This window comes from Salvelinus sp. IW2-2015, unplaced genomic scaffold, assembly GCF_002910315.2.
Source record: "Salvelinus sp. IW2-2015 unplaced genomic scaffold, ASM291031v2 Un_scaffold1357, whole genome shotgun sequence".
NCBI lineage: Eukaryota > Metazoa > Chordata > Actinopteri > Salmoniformes > Salmonidae > Salvelinus > Salvelinus sp. IW2-2015.
In genome coordinates, this window is record NW_019942858.1 from 1 (window position 1) to 17,164 (window position 17,164).

General features: G+C 40.6%; 1 long non-coding RNA gene across 1 annotated transcript; it reads right to left on the reverse strand.

The window, feature by feature from the left end:
* Window positions 1-1,524: 1,524 nt before the first annotated feature.
* On the reverse strand, window positions 1,525-16,667 carry LOC112070547 (uncharacterized). Its single transcript, XR_002893923.2, has 3 exons — window positions 15,996-16,667; window positions 8,440-8,561; window positions 1,525-3,024 (listed from the first exon to the last, which is right to left on the reverse strand). It is a non-coding gene; the product is annotated as an uncharacterized lncRNA (long non-coding RNA).
* Window positions 16,668-17,164: the final 497 nt, after the last annotated feature.

Sequence of the window (17,164 nt, forward strand, 5' to 3'; positions counted from 1 at the left end):
GCAGCTTTGCACTGCAGTCGATATCCCTACGCAGGCAAAAAAGTCAGCATTACAGAAAAATACCTCAAATTACATCACTTAGACTAAAAGCGCACAAAATCGAAAAAGAAAACCACTATTGACAGAACAATCTAGTACTCCTAAGTAAGACCCATCTGGAAACCTTTGAAGTAAACAACAGAGCCCTGCGGTACTACTCACCCAGTGTGTTTTTTCATTGGAATAAAGAGTGAGTAGAGAAGGTAGTGCACCGAGCAGCATTGCACACTCACATTGAAAGCAAGACACTCTGCATCTCTTATGCTGAGCACTAGTGGAAAGAGGCAGTCACATGGGCCATATGGGAAAAATGTCTACTCTAATCCTTCAAAGCAAAAGGAGGGGGCTCGGCTTGCCAATTACCCTGGCTGGCCAGCCTGCCCAGAAACCTAGACTAAAAGGAGAAATTCAGTCAGCCAGCTACTATATACAGGGATTTAGGACGGCTAAAAGCAGTTTTATGATGGAAATGGCCTAATATTACATAATACAGCATGTACAGCATTTTAAAACCAAACAATGTAGGCTATCTTTGCATTGGATTTAAATTTCACTTGAAATGCTAAGGATTTGTGGGTAAATGCAGTACTTTTGATGAAGGAACATTTCATAGAATGCTTACATCTAAAATAAGTCATTTTTTTGGCGTGTGCCGTCTTGTACTGCGAGAGGGTTACATTTCATACACTAAACAGTGATAGGCCAATCCAGGTCCAGCATTGACTTGCAAGTTCAAGCCATCTCTTTTCTGAACTCACAGAACTCAAGACCATGGCTTAATAGTGCCATGCAGTGTCACTCCACAGGAGAATAGCTGCCATGCATTTTAGACTCCACAAAACAATTCTGCCAGCAGTTTCCCTTGCAAATGAACAACATTGCAGCCGACTGACAGATTCATTTCCATTTAGGGCTACACATCATAGTAAAAGCACTAGGTAGATGTTGAACATGTAGCCTATTAAGGAATGCCAATATCGTAGTAAGGGAAAAGGGGGTACCTAGTCAGTTGTACTGAATGCATTCAACTGAAATGTGTCTTCCGCATTTAAACCAACCCCTCTGAATCAGAGATGCAAATAATTCTGAAATGTTTCTGGTGCAAGTCAAAGGCCTGTGTAGTAGTGGGCGAGCTCATTACAATAGCCAAGAACCAAGTCTCACTGAGGCAAGTGTGCCATCACAGCACCAGAGCTCTTTCCCACACACATCAATTCCCTTTGTATAAAGTGCACCCGACCCTGGGTAAGGCCAGTACAAAGCTGTTGTCGCTCTGCAGTTAATATGAGCGCCAACTCACCATAAAACACAGGAAATGCATGGGTTGAGGCAGGAAATCAAAAAGTGTATGCTTCAGCACCACTGTAACCCCTTCCAAGCACACTCAAATATTACACCATGGACATCTGCAGAAAGACTGGGGTGTCAGCTATGACATGACACCTTGACTGTAACGAGTACACTGAGAGTCGGGAAGCAAGTTCAGGGAGTGAGTGAGTGTTTTAATAAATAAACAAACCAACAAACACAAAACACAAACAACGCACCGACATGAAACAGAGTCAATAACACCTGAGGAAAGAACCAAGGGGAGTGACAGATATAGGGAAGATAATCAAGGAGGTGATGGAGTCCAGGTGAGTGTCATGAGGCGCAGGTGCGTGAGACGATGGTGACAGGTGTGCGGGATAATCAGCAGCCTGATGACCTAGAGGCCGGAGAGGGAGTATACGTGACATTGACTTTGAAAAAATCTATTTTGGTTATTGAACTACACTAAGTGAAGTGGATTTACACTATTAACATAATTGAGTTAAAGGAATTTCATCATGGGTCTCTGATCTGACCTACATATAAATGCATAACTATGGATATGAATGTCATTCTCTTCATGGTGATGTATCCTGAATAGGTACACAAAGGTAGAAATATGCAATATCCTCCTTTGCATATTTGGATATTATTTTTAATGAGCTCCGCCACCAAACAAGACCCTATTTGGTTGGTCCAGAACGGACCAAATCTGAACCAATCATTGACGTCTATGTTTCACAAGTTTGGACATCAAAGTACAGCACAGTAGAGCTCAGTAGAGTATAGTAGAGTACAGCACAGCACAGTAGAGTAGAATTCAGTGCAGTACAGTAGAGTTCAGTAGAGTAGAGTATATTAAAGTAGAGTAGAATTTAGTCAAGTATAATTCAGTTCAGAACAGTATTCGGAACTGTACAGTTCAGTACAATACATTATAGTGTACTCAACTCTAGTGTGCTCTACTGTGTACTGTACTGAACTCTACTCCACTCTATTCTCGAGTACTGAACTATACACTGCTTTTCTTTACTTTACTGTTGTAAGGGGTGCGTACTGGCGGCAGAGAAGTCAGACGCAGGAGAGCAAAAACTGTGTTTCCAACGGCGCAGTTTAATAACAAAAACCCACCGGAAAACAGAACAATCAATAAATGGGTACATAACCCGACACACACCAGACAATACGTGCACAAGCACTTACAATAAACAATTCCGGACGAGGACATGGAGGGAACAGAGGGTTAAATACACAACATGTCATTGCTGGAATTGAAACCAGGTGTGAGGGAAGACAAGACAAAACCAATGGAAAATGAAAGGTGGATCGGCGATGGCTAGAAGACCGGTGACGTCGACCGCCCGAACGCCGCCCTAACCAGGAGAGGGACCGACTTCGGCGGAAGTCGTGACAACTGTACTCTACTGTGCTCTACTGTACTGTAATGTACTGTGCGTTCCAATTTTGTGTAACATAGATATCTATGATTGGTTCAGATTTGGTCCGATCTGGGCCAAATGAAGGATGAGGATGCTGCTGGTTACAGTAAATGGAAAGAGAGGGGGCTCATGGGTAGGTGTCAGTAAGAGCTGTGAGAGGTGACATTAATTGGAGGTAGAGAAGGAGAGAGAGAGGGAGGGGTTGTCCGACTCTTCACACTCTTGCTTTGACCACCTGACGACAGAAATAGAAAGGATACCGTTATCAGCTGAACATAACCATATTCCAGTGGAAGGACAGTAGCAGGTGACCCAACTGTGGTTTGTGACTACTATGATTTCCCATTTTAGCAGAAATTCTGTTACCGATCTTTCTGAAATTCTGTTACCGATTTGGTCGCAGAATTACAAGTTTTATCCACTTAATAATTCATAAACAAAGTGTATATTAGTAAAAACACTATAACTAATTGATAGCTCTACCTTTACTTGTTATTTCTGTGAACTTTCATTATCCTCTCTCCTCTTATTAGAAATTAGAAAATATCTTAAAGATAGAGWATGTGGGATATTGGTAAYAGAATTTCAAGGCACAAGGCAATGTTTCTTAAACTTACTGAAGGCAGAAAACATGTTAAGTGTTGATATTATTTGGCAGGGGTCTTTACTTCAACATTATTGTGTTTTAATGTATTTCTAATTGATGACTTTATGACTTTCTCTGGTAGATGTTTTATAAGACCCATTTTCCATGTTTGACAAGAAATCAAAGCCTTCGCTTATTCCAGCTTTAAATGACGTGCAGCTTATAAAGGCTTCATAAAGCCTTCAAAAAGCCTTCATAAACACTACATAAATGTGTTACAAATAATCTATAACTATATGTCATGCCTTATAAAGAAACTAAGAAACGTAGATTTTTTTGTGTAGTTGCCCTTTAATTCTGCGCTCATGCCCTGCACTGTGGTTTGGTTAGAGGGTTTTCCGTAGTGCAATAATCGCACATGTGATGATTATGTATTCCATATACAATGATTCGTATTGTGACCGCCAATGGAATGGGTGGAGTAAATGGCCAGCAACACTTCATATTATTCAGAGCCCCAAGAAATGACACCATATATACAGTACCAGTCACCTACTCATTCAAGGGTTTTTCTTTATATTTACTATTTTCTAAATTGTAGAATAATAGTGAAGACATCAAATCTATGAAATAACATCATGTGCTAACCAAAAACAGTGTTAAACAAATAAAAATATATTTTCTATTTGAGATTCTTCAATGTAGCCACTCTTTGCCTTGATGACAGCTTTGCACACTCTTGACATTCTCTCAACCAGCGTCATGAGGTAGTCACATGGAATGCATTTCAGTTAACAGGTGTGCCTTGTTAAAAGTTCATTTGTGGAATTTACTTCCTTCTTAATGCGTTTGAGCCAATCAGTTGTGTTGTGACAAGGTAAGGGTGGTATACAGAAGATAGCCCTATTTGGTAAAAGACCAAGTCCATATTATGTCGAGAACAGCTTAAATAAGCAAAGGAAAACGACAGTCATTCATTACTTTAAGACATGAATGGACATTAGACCGGTGGAAATCTGTCCTTTGGTCTGATGAGTACAAATTTGAGTTTTTTGGCTCCAACCACCGTTTCTTTGTGAGACMGAGTAGGTGAACGGATAATCCCTCCATGTGTGGTTCCCACCATAGAGCATAGAGGAGGTGTGATGGTGTGGAGGTGCTTTGCTGATAACACTATCAGTGATTTATTTAGAATTCAAGGCACACTTAATCCGCATGGCTACCACAGCATCTTGCAGTGATATGCTATCCCATCTGGTTTGCGCTTAGTGGGAAGGCCCTAAAAATTGTAAAAGACTCCATACACCCTAGTCATACTCTTCTCTCTGCTACCGCACGGCAAGAGGTACCGGAGCGCCAAGTCTAGGTCCAAAAGGCTTCTCAACAGCTTCTACCCCCAAGCCATAAGATTCCTGAACAGCTAATCAAATGGCTACCCAGACTATGTGCATCCCCCCCCCCCAATACGCTGCTGCTATTCTCTGTTTAATATCTATGTATAGTCACTTTAATTCTACGTACGTGGTCATATTACCTCAATTACCTCGACTAACAGGTGCCCCCGCACATTGATTCCGTACCAGTACTCCCTGTATATAGCCTCACTATTGTTATTTTACTGCTGCTCTTTAATTATTTGTTACTTTTATTTCTTATTTTTTACTTATCTATTTTTTACTTAACACATATTTTTCTTAAAACAGCATTGTTAGTTAACGGCTTGTAAGTAAGCATTTCACTGTTGTATTCAGTGCATGTGACAAATACAATTTGATTTTATTTGTATTTCAACAGGACAATGAACCAAAACACACCTCCAGGCTGTGTAAGGGCTATTTRACCAAGAAGGAGAGTGATGGAGTGCTGCATCAGATGACCTGGCCTCCAAAATCACCCGACCTCAACCCAATTGAGATGGTTTTGGATGAGTTGGACCACAGAGTGAAGGAAAAACAGCCAACAAGTGCTCAGCATATGTGGGAACTCCTTCAAGACTGTTGGAAAAGCATTCCTCATGAAACTGGTTGAGAGAACGCCAAGAGTGTGCAAAGCTGTTTAACACGCGCTATTTCATAGTTTTGATGTATTCACTACTATTCAACAATATAGAACATAGTAAAAATAAAGAAAAACCCTTGAATGAGTAGGTGTGTCCAAACTTTTGACTGGTACTGTACATTCTATAGACCCTACGGAGTACTCCCTACAATACTTTTACTGCAGCACCCAGAATAGTTATTGCTCTATAAGCCAATGTGAATGTGGGGTGTGGTTCTCTATCAGAGGCAGCTGTCTATCGTTGTCTCTGATTGAGAACCATACTTAGGTAGCCTTTTCCCACCTGTGTTTTGTGGGTAATTATTTTCCGTGTGTGTTTGTGTGCACCTCGGTTTGCGTCACGCCCTTTGCTGTTTACCTGTTTGTTTTTTGGTTGTTTCGGTTTCACTTTCATTAAAAGATGTGGAACTACATGCACGCTGCGCCTTGGTCGATTTATGACAGGGAGTTTGAGGATAGCGAGCGTGACACCAGCAAATTAACCTTTATTTGCTGTAATTTAAAGTAGTTAAAGGGTTGAATTAGATTATATACTGTAGCTGCCTCAGTCGTTATTTAAAATAATTTTGGTAATTTTACAGCAATTGCTAGCTAGATTAAATTTAGCAAGCTAGCTAGCAGGCTCAGCTAAATAAAAATCCCCTTAAATACATCCACGTCTCATAGTCACATCATGAAATTTGTAAATGAAAGGGGAATATAATAATATGAATCGAGTGGAATTTCCCATCTCCCCATTTAGTTTCTGGCGCTGCACAGAAATGCCCTTATCCAGATGGTGTGACAAAGGCATTTCCTAACAGACATGCTAACTTTCTTTGTTGTTACGTTTAAGGTTGGAACCAACATCCAGTACCTCCATGAGGCAGAGAGGCAAGAACCATTTGTCCGCCATCTCAGGGACAAGCTGCACTATTCACAGTTCTGTGTAATGTTCAATGTAATTGCATTGCTGGACTTGAAACTTTTAACTATTTGTATTGTTTAAAAATATGCATATGAAAGGACATGTATGGGTTAAACATGTCTTTGATGTTTATTTGTTAGAGATAATTCATTTGTGTTAACATCATTAAGCCTTGATGTATGTGTTAGGAATGACCAAAGGTGTCTGACTTTATAGTAAGTACAGCATCATATGACTTTATTTTTATTTAACTAGGCAAGTCAGTTAAGAACAAATTATTATTTACAATGACGGCCTAGGAACAGTGGGTTAACTGCCTTGACAGATTTTTACCTTGTCAGCTCGGGGATTCGATCTAGCAACCTTTCGGTTACAAAATGTTTCTGACTTTAAATGAAGTAAAACATCATGTAATATAGTCTGAATGGATGTGCTATGAATGACGGAAGATGTCTCACTTCAAAAAAAGTATTACAGGACACTACATAGTGTCAGTAAATAGGTTATTAACGTTCTGCTGATTTATGAAGGTTCTCTCATGATCCACAGGTTACTGTGAGGTATTTAAATGGGTTAATGGACCTGCAAAGCTTTTGCGTGTGTCAGAGTCAAGATGATTTGGAGTAGTCCAACCTGAGACCACCGCAACAGGTGGTTGCGCAACAGGTGGTCTTCTGTTCCCATGCATGTTCCCATGCTGGGAACCCTGGGCTTGTTCACAACCTGTTACAATGGTGCCAACATTTTGTGGCTGATCTTTCAGTGGGGGAGTGGGTGAATGTGTCGAAGACCTGATGGACCCAACACCGCACGGCATGGCTCGTTTTTGTTGTGTGCGTGTTTGTGCACCGAGGAACATGTAACTTGGTTCCAGAAGAAAGACACTTTCAATTTCTTTAGGTTGGGAGCTTTCATCAAGSTWAGTGTTTCTTGGTGTAAAATCRTCTCCAGGCTATTGCACACACAGCACATATAAGCCTGGGATATCAACCATTCAAAGTTGTCCTTAGTGGGAGTGACCATATAATTCTAAAGGATTGACCTTACTGAGTAACGTATTTGTCATTGTCACTAGCTAACACAGTAAAAAATTAATAATTATGGCAAAATCCTGCCCACTTCCACAATTTATCTTCTTAAAATGTGATTTTAAATCTAACCATAACCAATAAAAGCCAAGTTTGATGCGTTGGTCGTCCAGAACTTCCGCACATTTGGGTGGAAGGGTCTGCGAATGAGATTAGGGGTCTTGTGACTAACATGACTTTTATTTTAGATCGTAATCCAATCCTTCGACCCAACATCTCACCCTTTATAAAGCACATGGTTATATCAYATTCGACATAGTGATTTATGTTACATTTGACATTGGTGATTATGTCACACGGTCATGCCACATTTATGGACCCTTTATAAAGCATGATATAAGGTAATAGATACTTTGTAACACATTTATGACTCAGCTTTCATTTGACACCCAATTTGACATGCTCCTATGAACTTCACATGTTGGTGATGACAAATGAAACATGCCATGCACACAATTTGACATGCTCCAATGAACCTCACATGTTGGTGATGACAAATGAAACAGGTCATGCATTGAGGCCCAAAAATAGCATGTGTAGTCCACACATAACTGTTGGAGGTCAGCAACCAATCAGGAGCATTTAAAACATTTAAAACCTTGACTAATCGACATAGCAACAACCTTTGTTGGGTCAAAAGCATTTCTTACAATCTATGTGTAGCATATCTGTCAAGACGCTGTCAGCAGCTCTTATCTCGTTTTCMATATAGACAGAAAGACGGAAACAATCTTTCTCAGAAAAAGTGTTGTTGTCTTGTTTCTGTTTCAAAATCTTCTTCAGGCTCTCTACGCATGTAATGACCTTTTGTGAAATTTATAGACAGAAAAAAAATACTTMATAAGTCCTTATAAGGTGGAATATGTTGCCTCATCCATCTTAACCTGTTTATAGGCAAAATAATATGAATTCATAACAATGCCCTAGTTTGAGGTGGTCCTAGTTTGAGGTGGTCCGTAATTTGTAGGTAAGCAAGTTAGATAAGTTACAGTAAGTTACGTTGTTAGCCACCTGTAGCGATGTTTCCGAGATCTGGATCGTGAGCTGCTTCTGGAGCGGGAGTGGGACCGAGACTTGGAGGCTGACTTCGTTGCCTTGGACATCACTGCAAGCTACCTCTTTGAGACAACAGCCTGTCAGACAAACAGAGGGGAGTCAGTGATCATGAGCATCTACTCAATTTCAACATTTCACCCACATTTTAATAGGCCCACATAGGCAACATTGAATAAGTAGAACAAGGAAAAATTTTATCAGCTAAAGTGCTGGTCATAGGATTAATAAACATGATTGACTATGATTAAATTTTTGCGTACAAAAACTGATATTCTTCAATGAGGCCTACTACATAGGAGATACCCACAATTTAATACAACTTAACAAGATAAAGGATTCTTTTTTTGAAGATTTAGAGCAAAATGGCTGTCAAAGAGTAAAAGTGGGCAAATCTGTAAATCTGTAAATCACTGTGACCGAAGTGTCAGGTGGCAAACTACAACCAGACGGCTAGGCCGCTGAATGATTATCTACAGTCAATGCAGAAACGGAGGGATTAAGATAAAGATCTATGACTCCAGAAAACCATGACAACAATACCTCCAAGAGACATAAAGCTTTTGTGCAAAAATGTGCAGTGAAGCAACTTTAAAAGAAGTGCAAAAAAAGCTACTAGCGTACACTAACTATTGCTGCCAAAATACTGTTGGAGAACAGTGTGGATACTGCAGCAAGTAACATAACCAGTTTCATGTAGTCAGTCAAACCAGTTTCATGTAGTCAGTCAAACCAGTTTCATGTAGTCAGTCAAACCAGTTTCATGTAGTTAGTCAAACCAGTTTCATGTAGTCAGTCAAACCAGTTTCATGTAGTTAGTCAAACCAGTTTCATGTAGTCAGTCAAACCAGTTTCATGTAGTCAGTCAAACCAGTTTCATGTAGTCAGTCAAACCAGTTTCATGTAGTCAGTCATTTGCATTAAGGAATCTGTTTCATTCCAGTGATGAGACTGAACTTTTGACTTGTATTAGTCCCAAGAAAAGATGAGGAACCTTACACTAAGTCTGCTTACGTCTAGACGTCACTATAATGGGATAGATGCATTCTAGGCTCAAGCCTCTATACACACTTTATATATCCAGTAACAAATGGAACAATCACCTTACATTCCACTAGCCTGTCACATTGTCCCTAATTATTGTGCTAGTCTAAGGAATGGTTGATGGGAATGTTTGTTCTCCCAAGAGAGGAAACCTTATAGCCAGCTGTTCAAAAATAGACTAATGGCAGCTTTCAACAAAGATAAAAGAGGAAAGAGTAGGGGTTGTTTCACCACTATCTTTCTTCTTACCAAACGCCCATTAGTCTCATTGTTATGACAGCATTCTATGGTATCTATCCGGCACAGAGTCATACTGAAAACTCATTCATCATTCCAATATTTAATAGTATTACAACCCTGTTTTTGTTCACTTGTAGAAGATTTTAGAACCACTTCACGTGCAAAGGTGGAAAATAAAAAGAGAGAAGGAGTATGAGGAGTGACAGCAAAGGCTTTATGGACACGATGCGACCAATGAAGAAATAGCAAAATACATGACTGATGTTTATAACACGTTTATAGCATACAAATCAGTCTCAGCGCTAAATGGAATGTAATAGAAATGACARCCAACATTTACAGGTCAGGGGCRTTACTATATCATCATTATACACGACAGAACAAGATGGTGCCGACAGACACGGTCGCCCTGTTTCTAGCTCCTAGACAACTTTGCAGTTTTTTTTTATGTTGTTGTGTTATCTCTTACATTATTTGCTCAGAGCGTTTGTTGGATTATTACAGCTGAGAAAAAAACAACTTTTGGACATTAGATCAGCAGTTGCTCACCATAAATTTGAGCAGAAATTTGACTTCCCTGACCTGAATCCTTTGTTTGAACTTTCCGAGGGAACTCTATTCATCTGGGGGCTGCACCAAAATTCTGACGTCGGTGAAGAGGAARAAGTCCAGAGAAGTGGAAGAAGAAGTGGGGCCCTAGTCAGACTCAAGCGGCGTGTATACCATCCCTGGACAATAAAGTAAACAAGTTCAGGGCGAGGATCTCCTTCCAGAGAGACATCAGGGAGTGTAACATACTCTGTTTTACAGAACCATGGCTCTCTCCGGATATATTGTCCCCGTCCATTCAGCAAGCGGGGTTCTCCATCCATCGCGCAGACAGGAAGAAAAAACTCTCAGGGRAAAAGAAAGGCGGAGGGGTTTGTTTCATCATTAACAACCCATGGTGTGATTGTGGTAATGTACATGAACTCAAGTCCTTTTGTTCTCCCRATCTGGAATACCTCCCCATCAAATGCCGACCACATTACCTCCCAAGATAATTTTATTTGGTCATCATCACTGSAGTGTATATTCGACAGTACAGGGACAAAGTGGAGTTGCAATTCAATGGTCAGGATTTGGCATAAGCAGCATGAGTCCATGGACCCATCATGCCTGGTACAGGCTGGTGGCAGTGGTGAACTGGTGTGGGGAATGTTTTCCTGGCACACTTTAGGTCSCTTGATATCATTTGAGCAACAAACGTTTCCAACACCTTGTAGGCCCCGAATAATTCAGTCTGTTCTGGAGGCAAAGAGGGATCCGACCCGGTACTAGATGGGCGTACCCAATAACTCTGACATTGCTCGTTCTGATATTTTTTATATATTTTTTAATTTTACTTTTTGGATTATGTGCATATTGTTTCATATTGCTAGGTATTATTACTGCACTGTTGGAGCTGCACTGTTGGAGGATTTCGCTGCACCTGCAAATACGTGTACGCGACCAATRAACTTTGATTTGATTATACAAAGTYACAAGACATTACTGGAGAGCTTTATAAGTTTCACAGACTGAACAACTGGGCTGCCAATAAAGAGAAGAGAAGAGGTCCCTCTGGCTCACCTTGAATGTTAACAATGTGTGAAAAACACTCTCCGAAATAAAGTCATTGAAAGGATAATGGTCATATGGTGTCAGACCAGCAAGTGGATTGGCTCATGAGAGTTGAGAAGATGATCTGATTATTGGGCCTAATGCAACGGCCAATCAGTGGCCCGAGAGTGTCCATTCTAGAATAGCACTAACATCTTAACATGTTCCTTACCCCCGTGGAGGGTAAATACGATTCCTTAAGGGGATTCTGGCTATATTCTGAGAATGACTCATATGATCCAGCAGATGAGGTTATTCAGTCTATGGACACTCTCCATGGCACATGATCTTCGGTCTAAGTGAGTAGGGATCAAAACATTTATTTTTCATTTTGAGAAGCATCTGAGGGGAAATGCCGTGAGGAGGAAATTGCAGACTAAACATTGGGAGGACTTCAAAAACGGTGCACCGGCATCAAGCAGCACATGGTATATCGCAGAGTATATCCCTGCTACTGTTTTGGTGAGTACTGAAATGGATCCCCCCTCCTGCTACTCCTCTATGGTACTCCTTCCCTCGCTTTTCTTCATTGCAGACTGCACTTGTTATTTTTGGCTTCCAGGGCTAATTTCCTGAAGGCACTGGAATATGCTTTTATTCTTACCGGGCACATTTCATGACCAGCATTCAGAGCGTTTATTTGGAAAATAAAGGGAACCTAAACCCTGGTCAACAGATGGTATGGCATATTAGGAAATGAGACATTTTGTAAAGTACTCTCTGCAGAAGACCTTTATCTCCCAGTCATACACAGTTGACTTAATACCTGTAGCCTATAGCTGTATAAGTGCATATACTGTAATACCAAGAATTTGTTTAAAACTCATTAAACAAACAACATCTCTTTTAAGGGTTCTCTCGGGACAGGTTTCATATGGCTGAGAATAAACCTTTCTGAAAGCTCTCAAATGCCTGTCAAATGAAACTAAACAAGATGGGGGCCATAACTGTGCATTCATCCACTAGGTAACTAGAGTATAATCACTTCCTTCACTTAATTTTGTGTGACTGGTTTATCTTACTGGTAAAACCGTGTAGYGCATTGCAGGGGCCAAAACTGGGCAAACTGGGCATTCAATAGGTAACTATTGTATCATGTATCATCATCTTTAACTTAAATAGATGCTCCCCTGAATTGTGTGTGACTGGTTTATCTTACTGGTAAAATGGCAAGGATATGTGTAGCCCATTCCAGGTGTAGTTAACTGTAACTTAATAAGTAATAAGTGTCAGTAAAGTGTGATGAATCATGGGTCCATTTCAGTCAGAGCACAGTGACCCACTTCCAATTGATAACCAGAGGCAGCTGCCTGTCTCCTCCTAGCAGAGTGTGCTCCCCAGCCTAATCACTAGGATTTAAACATCCAAAAGGCTGTAACAAGCATCTACACTAATTATGTACCCTCTACTGACAGACACACAAAAACACCCACCGTGGTGCAAAGAGTGACAGCTGCTCAAGCCCGGTCACCTGTTTATTTTATTTAAGGGCAGAAGTTGTTGCGGACAATGGTTGGGCAACTCGATACAGCAGCAAGAGTATAAACAGACACACCCCGCTCAATCAACTACTCTATCATTAAGACCTGGATGCCTCAGAAGCAGCTGGAATCACATTTGGCAACTATATGGACCACTGAGACAACACTCCCAACAGCAACTGTCACTGAAATGTGGGCATCATTGTCAGAGTGTCAGTGTTTTCCCTCAAGACGTGGCTTTGTAGAGGCGGTTCATGGATTGCCAAGCGGACTCTGCTGCTGGAGTCAAGATACACTGTGTCGCTTCCTTCCATACAGTTCCATGGACATCATAGGATAATTATTATGCTTCTTAAAGTTGCCTTATTACCAAATAGGCCCATTGTAACTTGATTTAGGCCTATTAATAATGGAACTCTCAGATAAGAATTAACTCAACCATGACTGCGTCATTGTGATTTTCTGAGGCAAACTCATCACTGACCGAAGCTGACAAACCAACATTGAATTGGACAATGCAACAATAATCATTAATACCATTTGGGGGCCCCCCCCCCCCCCAAAAAAATCACTTAATAACTGAAAGGCTGAGAAAGTTATGTGGTTTATTTTCTCAAAGTGAGAAAATACAGGGTCCCATAGCAGTGTCCTCACTTAAAGTTCAGTGTCTGTCTACGTGAGACAGTCCCTCTATTGGGTGCAACCGCCACAGCGGATTCACATCCACTCCCACCAATGGAGTAGGATCCATGTGCAGTACATATAATCACTCTTTGTTCCTACTCGAGATTTCTTAAAAACCTCCTCAGTCAGCACTATAATCAGTATGTTTATTTCTTGCTGTAAATAGGAGGAAAGTTCATATCTATGTGAGCTTTTGATTTACACAACTGTTGTCCTGAAAATACATAGCAGAACAGTACTGAGGCATCCTCAAATTGTGAGGACATGCTACTCAACTTGCTGCTATCAAGATGGCACTCAACAGCTAAAGGTCCTCTCTATTTTGGTCCGTTGTGAACAGCATGGCAAATGGCAAGCTATCGTTCCTTATATCAGCAATGTGATGAGATTATGTATATGTTAGGTATTGCCCATTGACAGACATCTTCATTCAAATGTAGTCTAAAGCTGTAGATATCTGATGTATTTGGTCAACTTTCAGTGTCAGCCATTCTACCAGGGCCAGGGTCGTTGCATTCACACACACGTGATGTTATCCCAGAGTTGACAGAGTCAAAAACGCCATATCAAATTGTCGACTTCTCCTGTGAACTCCACCTTTTCTCATCCCGTTTTGCGATTGTCTGAAAAGAAATGTCACGTAAAGTTGTGAATCCTGTGAAAAGACAAGTGTTGATACAGCACCCTGTAGATACAACACCTTGACACTGGAGAGTGCCAGTTACAGGGGTGTCCTCAAATGTACACCACAAAGAATTGAAGGCATCACCCATGCATTCACAGCATCAACTGTAGAGTAGTCAACAACAGAGCATACATACTGTAAAGGACCACAAGGCCAATTACTGTAAATCCTATTGCTTTACAATGATCCCCATTAACAGCAAATAGAAAAGTTATTCTTAATAAATAAACAAGTGACAGTACAGTACAGCCTCTTTGTTATAAGGACCTGTGCCAGGATACAGGTGGGAATGTGGTTACACCTTTCTTATCTGTGTACATTTGAACAGATATTATTTGCATTAAGAGAACAATAAACCAGGATCTTAGAGCAAACTGCAACAGGATATGCTATGATGTAGTGATTATTTATGAATAGGGCAGCACAATTAACCATGTCCCATTTTTTACTCAGAAATAATTAGAAATTATAATTGGGGGGTGAACTATGAATGGGTTTTGCTCTATGCAACTGATGCATTTATGAAGAAAGCTGGATACCTCACTGGCTGACTGAACTCTAGCATTGCTGATCAATCAATTGACAACATGAAATGCATTTAAAGTGAAAGTGACATCGAGCTGTTGACTTTCTGTAGCTTGTAGTGATGGGCATTCCGGCTCTTTTCAGTGAGCCGGCTCGTTCGGCTCAGCTCACCAAAAAGAGCCGGCTCTTTTGGTTCCCAAACGGCTCTTTAAAAAAAATATGTTTTGTATCGTTTCAAGTCAAAACAGTTTGCGATAGTTTGACTATGACTGGTGTTAAAACAATTCTAATTAAATGTTTAAATGAAACCATCTCTACCTTAACCACAATGTATTTAAAAATGCATTAGTTTGTTATGAAAAAGAATGCTATTAAACATTTACATTTAAAGTATAACTTTTTAATGTATATAAACAAAGTGCATATAAATCTAACCATTCAAAACGAATACAATCTGAACAGCGTAATATAATATTGCACCATATCAAAGAAAAATAAATAACAATGTGCAAAACGGTAGCATCCCAGTTAAAACATTAAACTGGTCCCTCTTTTCTCTATCTTCTTTATTGCCATGTTATAACCAGCAGCACACAGCAATGCTGACCATATTTTGCTTTTATGAGAGATTTGCATTCAGAAATGCAAGCTGCCTCACTTTCGAGGGGCTGATGCGGTTTCTTCTCTCRGTAATTATTTGTTTCAAGAAGACCCTCTGAGGGAACGGATGTGGCAACTATGCAGAGTCTCTCTGTCATGACTTTAGTAAACCGTGGGTAGACAGAGGCCTTGTTCTTCCACCAGCTCAGAAGATCTGCAGATCTTTCAGAACGAATGTGTGGTGCACTTGATACCTAAATTATTTTATTAATTTTTTCGTTCTTTGAATTAGTTAATTCTATTCATTTAAATCTTTTGATCATTCATATCTTATTTTTTAAATATTTTTATAAATAGATTCGGTTCTTCTGATATGCGAGCCGGCTCCCAACGTTCACCTACAAGAGCCKGCTCTTAGAGCTGACTCGTTCGCGAACGACCCATCGCGAGTAGCTTGACAAATGGTGTCGAAGAAATCCCAGAGAAATACAAACATAACATTACACTGTATCGTGCCACGAGAACAACCTCACATGTAATACATTATAGCATATATAGTAGCTGGTTGGGATAAAATGACATACTACAGCAGGGATAGACAGGCTATAGCTTACCTCCGATAGTTCTGTTTTTTTCACGCTCCTCTGGCGGGTCCGGGTCGTATAGCTTCTTGGGTGACAGTCGGCGGAGGATCCGTTTTGTCACACTGTCAACCAAGTAATTTTCGATGATAGGTTGCAGTCCGAATAAACAGGCCAGTTGAGCTAACTTTGGCTACTGTGTGTCAAGCATCATATTGACCGAAAAATGTGCGGGAATGACGTTTATCAGCTCGTTCAACAAGCCTTTTATCAGGTCCGTTTTGTATTCATGTCACATTAAATAACTAGAGCAGTTGTAATGCGACACTGCGCTGTGCGCTCACGAGGAATGAATTCAAAGTGGAGAAATTATCCGAGAACGCATACAATACGAAGCTATAGTACTGACTACAGTAGAACCTTCCTTCGCAGCGCAGCAGGGGGTGTGAGTGCTGCTCAGTGCTCAGCGCACGCAGGTCAAATTTCCTTCCTGTTATTCCCTCGTCAAACATACACTGAACAAAAATATATACGCAACATGCAAAGTGTTGGACCCATGTTGCATGAGCTGAAATAAAAGATTCCYGAAATTTTCCATACGCAAAAAAAGCTTATTTTCTCTCAAACATTGTGCACAAATGTGTTTACATCCCTGTTAGTCAGCATTTCTCCTTTGCCAAAATAATCCATCCACTTGACAATGGTGGCATATCAAGAAGCCGATGAAACAGCATGATCATTACACATTACCTCTTGCTGGGGACCATAAAAGGCCACTAAAATGTGCAGTTTTGGCACACAACGCATTGCCACAGATGTCTCAAGTTTTGAGGGAGTGTGCAATTGGTATGCTGACTGCAGTAATGTCCACCAGAGCTGTTACCAGATAATTGAATGTTAATTTCACTACCATAAGACACCTCCAACATTGTTTTAGAGAATTTGGCAGTACGTCCAACCGGCCTCACAACCGCAGACTACSTGTATGGCATTGTGTGGGCAGGCGGTTTGCCGATGTCCACTTTGTGAACAGAGTGCCCCATGGTGGCTGGTAGTGTTATGGTATGGGCAGGCATAAGCTATGTACAATGAACACAAGTGCATTTTATCGAGGGCAATTTGAATGCACAGAGATACTGTCACGAGATCCTGAGGCCCATTGTCGTGCCATTCATCCGCCRCCAACACCTCATGTTTCAGCA